The 18,543-nt window shown below is 47.8% G+C and overlaps 1 protein-coding gene across 1 annotated transcript in view; it reads left to right on the top strand.

The window, feature by feature from the left end:
* DMTN (dematin actin binding protein) overlaps nt 1–18,543 on the top strand; it is a 474,403-nt gene that overhangs the window by 208,729 nt on the left and 247,131 nt on the right. Inside the window, exon 2 of the mRNA XM_069617734.1 lies at nt 2,948–3,028. The gene's annotated coding sequence lies outside the window, so the exon portion shown is untranslated. The remainder of the gene's footprint in view (nt 1–2,947; nt 3,029–18,543) is intronic.

Genomic DNA, 18,543 nt, shown 5'->3' on the forward strand with positions numbered 1-18,543 from the left:
TTTTCAAGTTGGACTTATTTTAATGATACCTGTTATTTTAAAACAAAGACCCACACATATATTATAAATTCTTGTGGTTATATTCGCCTAAGGTCGTGGGTTTTTAGAAAATTGGTTTTGGTACTGGAAACCATGAAATAAGGAAGGCTTTATAAAGCTGAGGAAGGAAGGGGCTCCATGTTTCCTGGCCTCTGTGATGGGAAGGGGCTGAGGCTGTAGCTCAGTTTTGGGAGTAGTGGTCGATATTTCTTTAGCAGTGTTTGCTGGAGGACACGTCACGAATTGCATAGGCAACATCTGCGGTAGGTTAAAGGAGCTCCGCCATTAAGGAACCAATATGCAGAGCTCTCAACTTTCCATTGGCCATGCGCGAGAAGGCCATCCAGTCCCGTGTTCTTTCCGTTGAATTCTGGGACATGTCGTTTTTTTTATGTCCCATTTGAAATTAAGGAAAACTACAAATCCCAGAATTCAAAGGGAAGGATACCAGACTGGATGGCCTTCTCACGCATGGCCACGGGAAACTTGAGAGCTCTGCCAATAGGAGAACTGCAGTGAAGCAACACAAACAAAGTAATCGTTGTGTTCCGTAAATGAGTGAAACATTACAACCACAAGTCTACACGGAGCCGCACACTAGCACAGCATCTACCCACAGCACAGGTGCCATTGGCACCCACAGCTAAAGGTTAGGATCCTCGACCCCCCAGAGCTTTCCTAGCCTCTGTTTACTTCCCCTTCTCGGTGCACGAGGCAGGCTCTGCTGCAGCCACAGTAGCAACACTCATGGGTGCCAGCCGCCAGGTGTTGAGTGTGGCTACAGGGCTAGTAATTCCTACATGGAGCGAAGCGTGGGAGCCGGTCCCCTCCCCATACAACTCCCATTTTGCAGCAAGAATGGAAAAAACAGGATTTACAGGCAGTAAAAATGTCTCAATATTTTGCTTTTGGAACTCCACCTCCCCGCCCCCACTACTTCTACACCTGCATAACAGCTTCCGCCTGTCCAGCCCTGTCCTTCCCCCTCCGGCCCGCAATCAAGGTTCAGGTGACCCATTGATGAGGTGGCCTTTTTACTTTGAAGTGAGCAGCTCTTACTAATTTTGCAAGATGCACGATAACACTTCACTGAGCCCTAGCCTAGCAGGAGAGGGGCCAGAAACCTTGTCACGCAGAGCGCTTTAAATGCACACAGCACTCACTTCATTTTTAGTTTAGGTCATTAGGGGTCGCTTGCGACACTTATAAGCCAAAACTATTGCATTAGAGTACAAAGCACACAGCTTGTAGGTGTTGTTTGGTTATTTGACCACCCATTAACTGCCCATGGCAATGCTAATCCTTATGGCCATTCCCTCCCAGCTCCTGCCCCTTCCCGCCCACAACATATCCTCATGGGAACTCTTTGAGCTCGATTTGTTCTAGCCCTGCCATCAAACTTTGCACTAAAAGAGCCTGTGCCTGTTTTTATAAAGAAGTCTTCTGAGAATGAATGACTTAATTGGAGTTATGAACCCGCTACTGGTGCAATAAAAATGTCTTTACCGTTTTGGCTTGTGTGTGAGTATTAGGCATTTTCCAGGCACTGCTATTAGATGCCCATGTACTTGCACCATTTTGTAGTTACTTCCATCAATGACCAGTTCATACCACTACAGCAGTGCCTGGAAAATGCTTTTCGCATGCCTACACAAAAGCCCAAACTGTTGGCATTGCTAATGCTTGTTTTGTTTTCGTACATGCCTACATATATCATCAACATAGGCAAAAGGATACTCCTGCCCCGGTGCTTCAAGGAGCACGGCCGACAATACAATACAAACAGTCATGGTTAGCAGTCTTCTAGGTCACTTCCCTTAATTTCCTTTTTAAAATACATGTTTGAAATTAGGGGTTCAGGGACCCCACGCCCTCTAATATTGTAATTGGTTATTTATAATGTGTATAATACCCAGAGGTTTCTAAGCGCTGACCTGGGGATCGAACCTGTGTTGCTCTACATCGTCTTGCTCCCAGGGTAAGCGCATTGCCCCGGAGCCATAAAAAAAAGATATTGCGTATAGTCTGTACGACGTTGGCTTCCATGGCCATAGATTATAATTGCCTATTACAAACTACCCATAAATCATGATTAAAAGAATCTCCCTGCAGACGTTCTACACTCACTCTCTCCTCACGTTTTATAAGAAGGGAGAATGGCGTCATAACCAAACGCACTACACTGACTGCCCGGAGAAAAGCGAGGCAACCTAAACCAAATAAATGCTAGAATGTTGGCAAGTTTGGGATACTCTTGCCCTTCTAAGCCAGGCTATAGCCCCCGCCTGCTCCCCGTGAAGCCTCGCGCGCTGCACTTGGAACTGCGTCACACTTTGCTCGGATTCAGCGCCCTTTGAATGAGCTGCCAGCAAGGGGCCAATCAGGCCCGGCTGCCCTCTTCACCTCTGGTGTACTGCGGGTGCCCACTTGGGCAACGGGGGGGCATCTTATAAAGGCAATCACATGAGCTGCCATGTTCATAGCAGGGCAAGTTGAAAATAATGTTTGAATTGTACATGAAGCAAAGGAAAGAACTGCCTATTCGAGACGACAGCCAACTTCCCCCATCTTGGATTCCTTTTTTAAAGCCATAAGGAGAGATAGCAGACACCCGTGCGCCGAATAACCGGCGGCAACCCACCACACCACATCAATAAAGGGTGGGCGAGGACGATGGCTTGCCACACGTCAAGCTGCTCAAGCGGCTCCCACTTAAAACGGAAGCCATAAATAAAAAAAGACACACATATGCAGGCTAGCGGTTTTTAGCTAGCGGTTTTTATTTGGCTTGCAGCTCCAGATATTTCGTCGCACCCTGCCATTACCTGCATGACGCACCCCCGCCACCCCCATCCCTTCTGAAGGATGCTCTTCAGATCTGACCTTCTGCACCTCTATTCTTCTACAGACGGGACCCCTGATCCAGGACTGGAGGAGTTTCCGGCTGCCCACCCAGCCTGCGGAGTAATGCTGAGACACCGAACACCTGGTGAGCTGGGGCGTTCTGTATCTTGAACTGGGGGGCGAGGGATAGTGGCATACACTGCTCTGCCTGCCTCGCCACTTCTGTGTGTTAGCAAAGCTTGCACTGCTCTGCCTGCTGCTTTGCCACTTATTTTATGTTAGGGAAGCGTGCACTGCTCTGCCTGCTGCTTTGCCACTTATTTTATGTTAGGGAAGCGTGCACTGCTTTGCCACTTATTTTATGTTAGGGAAGCGTGCACTGCTTTGCCACTTATTTTATGTTAGGGAAGCGTGCACTGCTTTGCCACTTATTTTATGTTAGGGAAGCGTGCACTGCTCTGCCTGCTTTGCCACTTATTTTATGTTAGGGAAGCGTGCACTGCGCTGCCTGCTTTGCCACTTATTTTATTTTAGGGAAGTGTGCACTGCTCTGCCTGCTTTGGCACTTATTTTATGTTAGGGAAGCGTGCACTGCTCTGCCTGCTGCTTTGCCACTTATTTTATGTTAGGGAAGCGTGCACTGCTCTGCCTGCTTTGCCACTTATTTTATTTTAGGGAAGTGTGCACTGCTCTGCCTGCTTTGCCACTTATTTTATGTTAGGGAAGCGTGCACTGCTCTGCCTGCTGCTTTGCCACTTATTTTATGTTAGGGAAGCGTGCACTGCTCTGCCTGCTTTGCCACTTATTTTATTTTAGGGAAGTGTGCACTGCTCTGCCTGCTTTGCCACTTATTTTATGTTAGGGAAGCGTGCACTGCTCTGCCTGCTTTGCCACTTATTTTATGTTAGGGAAGTGTGCACTGCTTTGCCACTTATTTTATGTTAGGGAAGCGTGCACTGCTCTGCCTGCTGCTTTGCCACTTATTTTATGTTAGGGAAGCGTGCACTGCTCTGCCTGCTGCTTTGCCACTTATTTTATGTTAGGGAAGCGTGCACTGCTCTGCCTGCTTTGCCACTTATTTTATTTTAGGGAAGTGTGCACTGCTCTGCCTGCTTTGCCACTTATTTTATGTTAGGGAAGTGTGCACTGCTTTGCCACTTATTTTATGTTAGGGAAGCGTGCACTGCTCTGCCTGCTGCTTTGCCACTTATTTTATGTTAGGGAAGCGTGCACTGCTCTGCCTGCTTTGCCACTTATTTTATTTTAGGGAAGTGTGCACTGCTCTGCCTGCTTTGCCACTTATTTTATGTTAGGGAAGCGTGCACTGCTTTGCCACTTATTTTATGTTAGGGAAGTGTGCACTGCGCTGCCTGCTGCTTTGCCACGTATTTTGTGTTAGGGAAGCGTGCACTGCTCTGCCTGCTTTGCCACTTATTTTATTTTAGGGAAGTGTGCACTGCTCTGCCTGCTTTGCCACTTATTTTATGTTAGGGAAGTGTGCACTGCTTTGCCACTTATTTTATGTTAGGGAAGCGTGCACTGCTTTGCCACTTATTTTATGTTAGGGAAGTGTGCACTGCTCTGCCTGCTTTGCCACTTATTTTATGTTAGGGAAGTGTGCACTGCTCTGCCTGCTGCGTTGCCACTTATTTTGTGTTAGGGAAGCGTGCACTGCTCTGCCTGCTTTGCCACTTATTTTATGTTAGGGAAGCGTGCACTGCTCTGCCTGCTTTGTCACTTATTTTATGTTAGGGAAGCGTGCACTGCTCTGCCTGCTTTGCCACTTATTTTATGTTAGGGAAGCGTGCACTGCTCTGCCTGCTTTGTCACTTATTTTATGTTAGGGAAGCGTGCACTGCTCTATCTGCTTTGCCACTTATTTTATGTTAGGGAAGCGTGCACTTCTTTGCCACTTATTTTATGTTAGGGAAGCGTGCACTGCTCTGCCTGCTTTGCCACTTATTTTATGTTAGGGAAGCGTGCACTGCTCTGCCTGCTGCTTTGCCACTTATTTTATGTTAGGGAAGCGTGCACTGCTCTGCCTGCTGCTTTGCCACTTATTTTATGTTAGGGAAGCGTGCACTGCTCTGCCTGCTGCTTTGCCACTTATTTTATGTTAGGGAAGCGTGCACTGCTCTGCCTGCTGCGTTGCCACTTATTTTATGTTAGGGAAGCGTGCACTGCTCTGCCTGCTGCTTTGCCACTTATTTTGTGTTAGGGAAGCGTGCACTGCTCTGCCTGCTGCTTTGCCACTTATTTTATGTTAGGGAAGCGTGCACTGCTCTGCCTGCTGCTTTGCCACTTATTTTATGTTAGGGAAGCGTGCACTGCTCTGCCTGCTGCTTTGCCACTTATTTTGTGTTAGGGAAGTGTGCACTGCTCTGCCTGCTTTGCCACTTATTTTATGTTAGGGAAGCGTGCACTGCTCTGCCTGCTTTGCCACTTATTTTATGTTAGGGAAGCGTGCACTGCTCTGTCTGCTTTGCCACTTATTTTATGTTAGGGAAGCTTGCACTGCGCTGCCTGCTACTTTGACACTTATTTTGTGTTAGGGAAGCGTACACTGCTCTGCCTGCTTTGCCACTTATTTTATGTTAGGGAAGTGTGCACTGCTCTGCCTGCTTTGCCACTTATTTTATGTTAGGGAAGCTTGCACTGCTCTGCCTGCTTTGCCACTTATTTTATTTTAGGGAAGTGTGCACTGCTCTGCCTGCTTTGCCACTTATTTATGTTAGGGAAGCGTGCACTGCTTTGCCACTTATTTTATGTTAGGGAAGTGTGCACTGCGCTGCCTGCTGCTTTGCCACTTATTTTGTGTTAGGGAAGCGTGCACTGCTCTGCCTGCTTTGCCACTTATTTTATTTTAGGGAAGTGTGCAATGCTCTGCCTGCTTTGCCACTTATTTTATGTTAGGGAAGTGTGCACTGCTTTGCCACTTATTTTATGTTAGGGAAGCGTGCACTGCTTTGCCACTTATTTTATGTTAGGGAAGCGTGCACTGCTCTGCCTGCTTTGCCACTTATTTTATGTTAGGGAAGTATGCACTGCTCTGCCTGCTGCGTTGCCACTTATTTTGTGTTAGGGAAGCGTGCACTGCTCTGCCTGCTTTGCCACTTATTTTATGTTAGGGAAGTGTGCACTGCTCTGCCTGCTTTGTCACTTATTTTATGTTAGGGAAGCGTGCACTGCTCTGCCTGCTTTGCCACTTATTTTATGTTAGGGAAGCGTGCACTGCTCTGCCTGCTTTGTCACTTATTTTATGTTAGGGAAGCGTGCACTGCTCTATCTGCTTTGCCACTTATTTTATGTTAGGGAAGCGTGCACTTCTTTGCCACTTATTTTATGTTAGGGAAGCGTGCACTGCTCTGCCTGCTTTGCCACTTATTTTATGTTAGGGAAGCCTGCACTGCTCTGCCAGCTGCTTTGCCACTTATTTTATGTTAGGGAAGCTTGCACTGCTCTGCCTGCTGCTTTGCCACTTATTTTATGTTAGGGAAGCGTGCACTGCTCTGCCTGCTGCTTTACCACTTATTTTATGTTAGGGAAGCGTGCACTGCTCTGCCTGCTGCGTTGCCACTTATTTTATGTTAGGGAAGCGTGCACTGCTCTGCCTGCTGCTTTGCCACTTATTTTGTGTTAGGGAAGCGTGCACTGCTCTGCCTGCTGCTTTGCCACTTATTTTATGTTAGGGAAGCGTGCACTGCTCTGCCTGCTGCTTTGCCACTTATTTTATGTTAGGGAAGCGTGCACTGCTCTGCCTGCTGCTTTGCCACTTATTTTGTGTTCGGGAAGCGTGCACTGCTCTGCCTGCTGCTTTGCCACTTATTTTGTGTTAGGGAAGCGTGCACTGCTCTGCCTGCTTTGCCACTTATTTTATGTTAGGGAAGTTTGCACTGCTCTGCCTGCTGCTTTGCCACTTATTTTATGTTAGGGAAGCGTGCACTGCTCTGCCTGCTGCTTTGCCACTTATTTTGTGTTAGGGAAGTGTGCACTGCTCTGCCTGCTTTGCCACTTATTTTATGTTAGGGAAGCGTGCACTGCTCTGCCTGCTTTGCCACTTATTTTATGTTAGGGAAGTGTGCACTGCTTTGCCACTTATTTTATGTTAGGGAAGCGTGCACTGCTCTGCCTGCTGCTTTGCCACTTATTTTATGTTAGGGAAGCGTGCACTGCTCTGCCTGCTGCTTTGCCACTTATTTTATGTTAGGGAAGCGTGCACTGCTCTGCCTGCTTTGCCACTTATTTTATTTTAGGGAAGTGTGCACTGCTCTGCCTGCTTTGCCACTTATTTTATGTTAGGGAAGTGTGCACTGCTTTGCCACTTATTTTATGTTAGGGAAGCGTGCACTGCTCTGCCTGCTGCTTTGCCACTTATTTTATGTTAGGGAAGCGTGCACTGCTCTGCCTGCTTTGCCACTTATTTTATTTTAGGGAAGTGTGCACTGCTCTGCCTGCTTTGCCACTTATTTTATGTTAGGGAAGCGTGCACTGCTTTGCCACTTATTTTATGTTAGGGAAGTGTGCACTGCGCTGCCTGCTGCTTTGCCACGTATTTTGTGTTAGGGAAGCGTGCACTGCTCTGCCTGCTTTGCCACTTATTTTATTTTAGGGAAGTGTGCACTGCTCTGCCTGCTTTGCCACTTATTTTATGTTAGGGAAGTGTGCACTGCTTTGCCACTTATTTTATGTTAGGGAAGCGTGCACTGCTTTGCCACTTATTTTATGTTAGGGAAGCGTGCACTGCTCTGCCTGCTTTGCCACTTATTTTATGTTAGGGAAGCGTGCACTGCTCTGCCTGCTTTGCCACTTATTTTATGTTAGGGAAGCGTGCACTGCTCTGCCTGCTTTGTCACTTATTTTATGTTAGGGAAGCGTGCACTGCTCTATCTGCTTTGCCACTTATTTTATGTTAGGGAAGCGTGCACTTCTTTGCCACTTATTTTATGTTAGGGAAGCGTGCACTGCTCTGCCTGCTTTGCCACTTATTTTATGTTAGGGAAGCGTGCACTGCTCTGCCTGCTGCTTTGCCACTTATTTTAGGTTAGGGAAGCGTGCACTGCTCTGCCTGCTGCTTTGCCACTTATTTTATGTTAGGGAAGCGTGCACTGCTCTGCCTGCTGCTTTGCCACTTATTTTATGTTAGGGAAGCGTGCACTGCTCTGCCTGCTGCGTTGCCACTTATTTTATGTTAGGGAAGCGTGCACTGCTCTGCCTGCTGCTTTGCCACTTATTTTGTGTTAGGGAAGCGTGCACTGCTCTGCCTGCTGCTTTGCCACTTATTTTATGTTAGGGAAGCGTGCACTGCTCTGCCTGCTGCTTTGCCACTTATTTTATGTTAGGGAAGCATGCACTGCTCTGCCTGCTGCTTTGCCACTTATTTTGTGTTAGGGAAGCGTGCACTGCTCTGCCTGCTGCTTTGCCACTTATTTTGTGTTAGGGAAGCGTGCACTGCTCTGCCTGCTTTGCCACTTATTTTATGTTAGGGAAGTTTGCACTGCTCTGCCTGCTGCTTTGCCACTTATTTTATGTTAGGGAAGCGTGCACTGCTCTGCCTGCTGCTTTGCCACTTATTTTGTGTTAGGGAAGTGTGCACTGCTCTGCCTGCTTTGCCACTTATTTTATGTTAGGGAAGCGTGCACTGCTCTGCCTGCTTTGCCACTTATTTTATGTTAGGGAAGCGTGCACTGCTCTGTCTGCTTTGCCACTTATTTTATGTTAGGGAAGCTTGCACTGCGCTGCCTGCTACTTTGACACTTATTTTGTGTTAGGGAAGCGTACACTGCTCTGCCTGATTTGCCACTTATTTTATGTTAGGGAAGTGTGCACTGCTCTGCCTGCTTTGCCACTAATTTTATGTTAGGGAAGCTTGCACTGCTCTGCCTGCTTTGCCACTTATTTTATTTTAGGGAGGTGTGCACTGCTCTGCCTGCTTTGCCACTTATTTATGTTAGGGAAGCGTGCACTGCTTTGCCACTTATTTTATGTTAGGGAAGTGTGCACTGCGCTGCCTGCTGCTTTGCCACTTATTTTGTGTTAGGGAAGCGTGCACTGCTCTGCCTGCTTTGCCACTTATTTTATTTTAGGGAAGTGTGCAATGCTCTCCCTGCTTTGCCACTTATTTTATGTTAGGGAAGTGTGCACTGCTTTGCCACTTATTTTATGTTAGGGAAGCGTGCACTGCTCTGCCTGCTTTGCCACTTATTTTATGTTAGGGAAGTATGCACTGCTCTGCCTGCTGCGTTGCCACTTATTTTGTGTTAGGGAAGCGTGCACTTCTCTGCCTGCTTTGCCACTTATTTTATGTTAGGGAAGTATGCACTGCTCTGCCTGCTGCGTTGCCACTTATTTTGTGTTAGGGAAGCGTGCACTGCTCTGCCTGCTTTGCCACTTATTTTATGTTAGGGAAGCGTGCACTGCTCTGCCTGCTTTGCCACTTATTTTATGTTAGGGAAGTATGCACTGCTCTGCCTGCTGCGTTGCCACTTATTTTGTGTTAGGGAAGCGTGCACTGCTCTGCCTGCTTTGCCACTTATTTTATGTTAGGGAAGCGTGCACTGCTCTGCCTGCTTTGTCACTTATTTTATGTTAGGGAAGCGTGCACTGCTCTGCCTGCTTTGCCACTTATTTTATGTTAGGGAAGCGTGCACTGCTCTGCCTGCTTTGTCACTTATTTTATGTTAGGGAAGCGTGCACTGCTCTATCTGCTTTGCCACTTATTTTATGTTAGGGAAGCGTGCACTTCTTTGCCACTTATTTTATGTTAGGGAAGCGTGCACTGCTCTGCCTGCTTTGCCACTTATTTTATATTAGGGAAGCCTGCACTGCTCTGCCAGCTGCTTTGCCACTTATTTTATGTTAGGGAAGCGTGCACTGCTCTGCCTGCTGCTTTGCCACTTATTTTATGTTAGGGAAGCGTGCACTGCTCTGCCTGCTGCTTTGCCACTTATTTTATGTTAGGGAAGCGTGCAGTGCTCTGCCTGCTGCTTTGCCACTTATTTTATGTTAGGGAAGCGTGCACTGCTCTGCCTGCTGCGTTGCCACTTATTTTATGTTAGGGAAGCGTGCACTGCTCTGCCTGCTGCTTTGCCACTTATTTTATGTTAGGAAAGCGTGCACTGCTCTGCCTGCTGCTTTGCCACTTATTTTATGTTAGGGAAGCGTGCACTGCTCTGCCTGCTGCTTTGCCACTTATTTTGTGTTCGGGAAGCGTGCACTGCTCTGCCTGCTGCTTTGCCACTTATTTTGTGTTAGGGAAGCGTGCACTGCTCTGCCTGCTTTGCCACTTATTTTATGTTAGGGAAGTTTGCACTGCTCTGCCTGCTGCTTTGCCACTTATTTTATGTTAGGGAAGCGTGCACTGCTCTGCCTGCTGCTTTGCCACTTATTTTGTGTTAGGGAAGTGTGCACTGCTCTGCCTGCTTTGCCGCTTATTTTATGTTAGGGAAGCGTGCACTGCTCTGCCTGCTTTGCCACTTATTTTTTGTTAGGGAAGCGTGCACTGCTCTGTCTGCTTTGCCACTTATTTTATGTTAGGGAAGCTTGCACTGCGCTGCCTGCTACTTTGACACTTATTTTGTGTTAGGGAAGCGTGCACTGCTCTGCCTGCTTTGCCACTTATTTTATGTTAGGGAAGCGTGCACTGCTCTGCCTGCTTTGCCACTTATTTTATTTTAGGGAAGTGTGCACTGCTCTGCCTGCTTTGCCACTTATTTTATGTTAGGGAAGCGTGCACTGCTCTGCCTGCTTTGCCACTTATTTTATTTTAGGGAAGTGTGCACTGCTCTGCCTGCTTTGCCACTTATTTTATGTTAGGGAAGCGTGCACTGCTCTGCCTGCTGCGTTGCCACTTATTTTGTGTTAGGGAAGCGTGCACTGCGCTGCCTGCTGCTTTGCCACTTATTTTATTTTAGGGAAGTGTGCACTGCTCTGCCTGCTTTGCCACTTATTTTATGTTAGGGAAGCGTGCGCTGCTCTGCCTGCTTTGACACTTATTTTATGTTAGGGAAGCGTGCACTGCTCTGCCTGCTTTGCCACTTATTTTATTTTAGGGAAGTGTGCACTGCTCTGCCTGCTTTGCCACTTATTTTATTTTAGGGAAGCGTGCACTGCTCTGCCTGCTGCTTTGCCACTTATTTTGTGTTAGGGAAGCGTGCACTGCTCTGCCTGCTGCTTTGCCACTTATTTTGTGTTAGGGAAGTGTGCACTGCACTCCCTGCTTTGCCACTTATTTTATGTTAGGGAAGCGTGCACTGCTCTGCCTGCTTTGCCACTTATTTTATTTTAGGGAAGTGTGCACTGCTCTGCCTGCTTTGCCACTTATTTCATGTTAGGGAAGCGTGCACTGCTCTGCCTCCTTTGCCACTTATTTTATGTTAGGGAAGCGTGCACTGCTCTGCCTGCTGCTTTGCCACTTATTTTGTGTTAGGGAAGCGTGCACTGCTCTGCCTGCTGCTTTGCCACTTATTTTGTGTTAGGGAAGCGTGCACTGCTCTGCCTGCTTTGCAACTTATTTTATGTTAGGGAAGTTTGCACTGCTCTGCCTGCTGCTTTGCCACTTATTTTATGTTAGGGAAGCGTGCACTGCTCTGCCTGCTGCTTTGCCACTTATTTTGTGTTAGGGAAGTGTGAACTGCTCTGCCTGCTTTGCCACTTATTTTATGTTAGGGAAGCGTGCACTGCTCTGTCTGCTTTGCCACTTATTTTATGTTAGGGAAGCGTGCACTGCTCTGCCTGCTACTTTTCCACTTATTTTATGTTAGGGAAGCTTGCACTGCGCTGCCTGCTACTTTGCCACTTATTTTGTGTTAGGGAAGCGTGCACTGCTCTGCCTGCTTTGCCACTTATTTTATGTTAGGGAAGCGTGCACTGCTCTGCCTGCTTTGCCACTTATTTTATGTTAGGGAAGCGTGCACTGCTCTGTCTGCTTTGCCACTTATTTTATGTTAGGGAAGCGTGCACTGCTCTGTCTGCTTTGCCACTTATTTTATGTTAGGGAAGCTTGCACTGCGCTGCCTGCTACTTTGCCACTTATTTTGTGTTAGGGAAGCGTGCACTGCTCTGCCTGCTTTGCCACTTATTTTATGTTAGGGAAGCGTGCACTGCTCTGCCTGCTGCGTTGCCACTTATTTTGTGTTAGGGAAGCGTGCACTGCGCTGCCTGCTGCTTTGCCACTTATTTTATTTTAGGGAAGTGTGCACTGCTCTGCCTGCTTTGCCACTTATTTTATGTTAGGGAAGCGTGCACTGCTCTGCCTGCTTTGCCACTTATTTTATGTTAGGGAAGCTTGCACTGCGCTGCCTGCTACTTTGCCACTTATTTTATTTCAGGGAAGTGTGCACTGCTCTGCCTGCTTTGCCACTTATTTTATGTTAGGGAAGCGTGCACTGCTCTGCCTGCTTTGCCACTTATTTTATGTTAGGGAAGTGTGCACTGCTCTGCCTGCTTTGCCACTTATTTTATTTTAGGGAAGTGTGCACTGCTCTGCCTGCTTTGCCACTTATTTTATGTTAGGGAAGCGTGCACTGCTCTGCCTGCTTTGCCACTTATTTTATGTTAGGGAAGCGTGCACTGCTCTGCCTGCTGCGTTGCCACTTATTTTGTGTTAGGGAAGCGTGCACTGCTCTGCCTGCTGCTTTGCCACTTATTTTATTTTAGGGAAGCGTGCACTGCTCTGCCTGCTTTGCCACTTATTTTATGTTAGGGAAGCGTGCACTGCTCTGCCTGCTTTGCAACTTATTTTATGTTAAGGAAGTTTGCACTGCTCTGCCTGCTGCTTTGCCACTTATTTTATGTTAGGGAAGCGTGCACTGCTCTGCCTGCTGCTTTGCCACTTATTTTGTGTTAGGGAAGTGTGAACTGCTCTGCCTGCTTTGCCACTTATTTTATGTTAGGGAAGCGTGCACTGCTCTGCCTGCTTTGCCACTTATTTTATGTTAGGGAAGCGTGCACTGCTCTGTCTGCTTTGCCACTTATTTTATGTTAGGGAAGCATGCACTGCTCTGCCTGCTACTTTGCCACTTATTTTATGTTAGGGAAGCTTGCACTGCGCTGCCTGCTACTTTGCCACTTATTTTGTGTTAGGGAAGCGTGCACTGCTCTGCCTGCTTTGCCACTTATTTTATGTTAGGGAAGCGTGCACTGCTCTGCCTGCTTTGCCACTTATTTTATGTTAGGGAAGCGTGCACTGCTCTGTCTGCTTTGCCACTTATTTTATGTTAGGGAAGCGTGCACTGCTCTGTCTGCTTTGCCACTTATTTGATGTTAGGGAAGCTTGCACTGCGCTGCCTGCTACTTGGCCACTTATTTTGTGTTAGGGAAGCGTGGACTGCTCTGTCCTGCTTTGCCACTTATTTTATGTTAGGGAAGCGTGCACTGCTCTGCCTGCTGCGTTGCCACTTATTTTGTGTTAGGGAAGCGTGCACTGCGCTGCCTGCTGCTTTGCCACTTATTTTATTTTAGGGAAGTGTGCACTGCTCTGCCTGCTTTGCCACTTATTTTATGTTAGGGAAGCGTGCACTGCTCTGCCTGCTTTGCCACTTATTTTATGTTAGGGAAGCTTGCACTGTGCTGCCTGCTACTTTGCCACTTATTTTATTTTAGGGAAGTGTGCACTGCTCTGCCTGCTTTGCCACTTATTTTATGTTAGGGAAGCGTGCACTGCTCTGCCTGCTTTGCCACTTATTTTATGTTAGGGAAGCGTGCACTGCTCTGCCTGCTTTGCCACTTATTTTATTTTAGGGAAGTGTGCACTGCTCTGCCTGCTTTGCCACTTATTTTATGTTAGGGAAGCGTGCACTGCTCTGCCTGCTTTGCCACTTATTTTATCTTAGGGAAGCGTGCACTGCTCTGCCTGCTGCGTTGCCACTTATTTTGTGTTAGGGAAGCGTGCACTGCTCTGCCTGCTTTGCCACTTATTTTATGTTAGGGAAGCTTGCACTGCGCTGCCTGCTACTTTGCCACTTATTTTGTGTTAGGGAAGCGTGCACTGCTCTGCCTATTTTGCCACTTATTTTATGTTAGGGAAGCTTGCACTGCGCTGCCTGCTACTTTGCCACTTATTTTGTGTTAGGGAAGCGTGCACTGCTCTGCCTGCTTTGCCACTTATTTTATGTTAGGGAAGCTTGCACTGCGCTGCCTGCTACTTTGCCACTTATTTTGTGTTAGGGAAGCGTGCACTGCTCTGCCTGCTTTGCCACTTATTTTATGTTAGGGAAGCTTGCACTGCTCTGCCTGCTTTGCCACTTATTTTATTTTAGGGAAGTGTGCACTGCTCTGCCTGTTTTGCCACTTATTTTATGTTAGGGAAGCGTGCACTGCTCTGCCTGCTGCGTTGCCACTTATTTTGTGTTAGGGAAGCGTGCACTGCTCTGCCTGCTTTGCCACTTATTTTATGTTAGGGAAGCGTGCACTGCGCTGCCTGCTGCTTTGCCACTTATTTTGTGTTAGGGAAGCGTGCACTGCTCTGCCTGCTTTGCCACTTATTTTATTTTAGGGAAGCGTGCATTGCTCTGCCTGCTTTGCCACTTATTTTATGTTAGGGAAGCGTGCACTGCTCTGCCTGCTGCTTTGCCACTTATTTTATGTTAGGGAAGCGTGCACTGCTCTGCCTGCTGCGTTGCCACTTATTTTGTGTTAGGGAAGCGTGCACTGCTATGCCTGCTTTGCCACTTATTTTATGTTAGGGAAGCGTGCACTGCTCTGCCTGCTGCGTTGCCACTTATTTTATTTTAGGGAAGTGTGCACTGCTCTTCCTGCTTTGCCACTTATTTTATGTTAGGGAAGCGTGCACTGCTCTGCCTGCTGCTTTGCCACTTATTTTGTGTTAGGGAAGCGTGCACTGCTCTGCCTGCTGCTTTGCCACTTATTTTACATTAGGGAAGCGTGCACTGCTCTGCCTGCTTTGCCACTTATTTTACATTAGGGAAGCGTGCACTGCTCTGCCTGCTTTGCCACTTATTTTACATTAGGGAAGCGTGCACTGCTCTGCCTGCTTGGCCACTGCTGCTTTCCCTGCTAAGCCTGTTCTATGCGAAGGGCAGTGGTTTTCAAACATTTTCATGGTGGGCCCCATGAGTAAAAATATTGTTGAACCCCGCACCCGAGTAAAAACAGTGGCGCCTGCCCCCCAGGTGTCAAATGTGCTTATATTTTCTATCGGAAGCAGTCCCCATACTACCTTTTTGGAGAGACTCGCGCCGCCCCCTGGACATCCTTCGGGCCCCCCTGGGTGGGCTTGCCCCACAGTTTGAAGACCCCTGGTGTAGGGGAAGCCCTGCATTACTGCAGCACGTGCTGTGCCTGACTTACGTGTGAGGAGCGCAACACTGCTAGAACCAGGCTCAACCCTCTCTAAGAGTGAGTGAAGCTTGCACTGCAGCTGTCGGTGCAGTGCCTGCAGTGCGTGAGGGGGGCTTGTCCTGCTGATGATAGGTGAAGGCCCAACTGGAGACAGAGGATGGAGCACAGGGGGAGGGAAACACGGAGGATGATCTCGGAAATACGACGGGCATTGCAGCTCCCAGTGGCAGCCCGCAGCAGCGGGTTCCCCGCAGTGGGCCTTGTACCAGCTAAGCTCCTTAAAGCCCCTCTAAGCCTCATCAGATGGAGGTCTCATTAGTCTGAATAAGCATGGAGGAGGGGGTGTCTGCGAAATGTAGGTTACCGAAGTCAAGAACGCTCATCTATGTGATGGCATAGCTTGGCCCATGCATGAACTCAAAGGGCATGAGTCCCGAACAGCAGCGATTCGAAAGTCTAAATAGCTTGTGTTTTTATATAGCGCTGCTACCATAGTGTTTCCCATTTGGTGGCACTATAAATAACCAGTGTTGCTATTACCCAATGTATTGCTATGAAAGAATATGTCCTGCTCAAAGTATTTAAACCTGTGGTGTGAAGGTTAAATTCACAAGTCTAATTACACTACAAGAAGAGTCTCTTATTACTCAGTTAGTTCATGCGAGAGTGGGGGTAACCGGAGTAACCCTTTTTTCTGTAGGTAAAAAAACTCTGAAAATGAGGGAAAACAACCTTTTAATGAAAACCGATTTGTTAAGGGAATTTCGCCACTTTCCCCAAACCTTACAGGGGGTTTGGAGGAAACAGGTAAATGAGGGGTTTGAGGGGTGAGGGGGAGTGAGGGGGGTGGAGGAACAAGAGATTGCATGTGGAACTCCCCCACAAAGGGAAAATGGGTTGAAACAAAATTTAACACAAAGGGTTGAAAAAGGAGGATTTTGAGGGATATTCATTTACCTGGTCAAAGAGCTCATCTAACTCTCACAAAGCCTTGAGGCGAGCTGACCCTCCCAGGTGTGTTGGTGTGCCAGCTATGTAAAGGCACCTGGTGATTTTATGTGTGCATTCGGTACACGGGCTATTGAGTTACTATAGCCACTGAAGTTGAGAGCTTCCACGGGGCCGAAGTTAAGCCAAATCCAAACCTCTGAATTAAATCAACAATGTATGCAAAATAGTTTCCCTGGTAATGGTCCATAGCTTTCTTCATACAGTGAGGCCGGAAAACGTTATCATAATCCATGCACCTTGAAAGGGTATTGAGATGTCAGCGGTGAGAACTTCATTTAATGAACTATATGACGGGGAGGGATGAGAAATGCTCCAATGGCCAATGGTTTCATGGGGCCTCAAAAGTGGGAGGGAGTTCAGCGGGGCCCAAATAGCAAAGCTCAGAGGGACCCACATTGTCAGAGCGTAGAGAGCACTAGGAGCGTGAATTCAGAAACTCCGTAGAGCAAAGGACCCAAGGGAGTGAGGGTTCAAAGGGGCTCAGAAGACTGGGAAGAGTCCCTGACTGTGGGTGTTGCATGAGGGCTATAGAGCAAGAGCTCAAAGGCTTTCTAAGAGGAAGGTTTCAGAGGCTCCCCAAGAGAAATGTTTCAGAGGCTCCATAAGAGGAAGGTTTCAGAGGCTCCCCAAGAGGAAGGTTTCAGAGGCTCCATAAGAGGAAGGTTTCAGAGGCTCCTCAAGAGAAATGTTTCAGAGGCTCCATATGAGAAAGGTTTCAGAGGCTCCCCAAGAGAAATGTTTCAGAGGCTCAATAAGAGGAAGGTTTCAGAGGTTCGTTGGAGGGAGGGTTTCAGAGGCTCCCTAAGAGTCAGCGTTCAGAGGCTCCCTAAGAGAGCGGAGTTCAGAGGCTCATTCAAAGGAAGGTATCAGAGGTTCCCAAGGAGGGAGGGTTTCAGAGGGTCCCTAAGAGACAGCGTTCAGAGGCTCCCTAAGAGAGGGGAGTTCAGAGGCTCATTCAAAGGAAGGTATCAGAGGTTCCCAAGGAGGGAGGGTTTCAGAGGGTCCCTAAGAGACAGCGTTCAGAGGCTCCCTAAGAGAGGGGAGTTCAGAGGCTCATTCAAAGGAAGGTATCAGAGGTTCCCAAGGAGGGAGGGTTTCAGAGGGTCCCTAAGAGACAGCGTTCAGAGGCTCCCTAAGAGAGGGGAGTTCAGAGGCTCATTCAAAGGAAGGTTTCAGAGGTTCCCTAAGAGCGAGCGTTATGATGAGTCTAAATAAAACAGCCCATGAGGGATCAGAGAAGATCAAAGAATGAGGGGCCTGAAATGTTAGGGCTTAGAGGGGCTCAAAGAAGAAGGGGTCAGAGAGCTCCATATGGCACTGGGTTCAGAGGAGCTGAGAAGCCAAGTGCCCAAATCATAAGGGAGAGTGAGATCGTAAAAAAGCTCTCACACGTTATTTCCTTTGAGTTCCTGAGGCCCAAATAAGTCACTTCTCTAAGAATGCTTGTGCATTGGGAACTGTGCATACTCAATGCTCACTGCAACCTTACCCCGAGACTGGGATTTCCCTCTCAGCCCCTCAAATCTGCAAGTCTCCCGTTCAGGTAGATGGCACAGTCCTGCGGGTCACAAGCCCATACAATGTATTTTTTTAAATATGGGTCTGGACCCCATCTCAGGGGAGGATGCATGTGTTTACAACGACCCCTATTGGCCACTGTAAATTAGGATGAAAAATGTTCCTCAACCAAGGTTGATCTCTCCCTTTTTTCCTATTAGGGGTCTCCCTCATGTCCCCCTTGTGATGCTGGAAATGCATTGGAGGGACAGGGACTCCCTGTCCTTGTCCTGTAGTCTTTTTTCATGTGTGTTCTGTGTTGTTTTCTGCCCAGGAGTCCATATGGGACTCCTGGCAGTGCAGCTCTTCCTATTTTAGGTCTGGTGCACAGACCCATGGGATAGCCTTATGGCACCCATGGGTGGGGGTGCAACCCTGTGCCCCTAGTGTATACCTGCTGCCACTCTAACTAAGCAAAGCCTACCTTCTGTAACAAGCGCCATGATGCCCAAGGGCTGCTGTGCGCTCTACAAGTGTGAATAAATAAATAAACAAATAAATAGTGTATGTTTTTAGGCACCTGTGTGTGGCCCACAGAGCAAGGTATGGGCTGGTGGCAGCTCCATGCTGAATTTGACAGGTGCTCTGACTAGCCTCCATTTTGGGATATCCAAGCCCTGCCATTTGAATCAGTTGATTCCTGATAGGAAACCAGATGGCCCCTGTGGCCTATTGCTTTCTATTGCCTGTTACCTTGTTTTCCCAAAGTCCTGGGAAGCCCTGACTCTGTCCCTTCCCCCCTTACTGGCTGTTGGGTGGAAGTTCCATATATGGTGTTGTTGTGAAGTCCAGGCC

Source organism: Ambystoma mexicanum, chromosome 10 (genome assembly GCF_040938575.1).
Source record: "Ambystoma mexicanum isolate Mex_15411 chromosome 10, UKY_AmexF1_1, whole genome shotgun sequence".
Lineage (NCBI taxonomy): Eukaryota > Metazoa > Chordata > Amphibia > Caudata > Ambystomatidae > Ambystoma > Ambystoma mexicanum.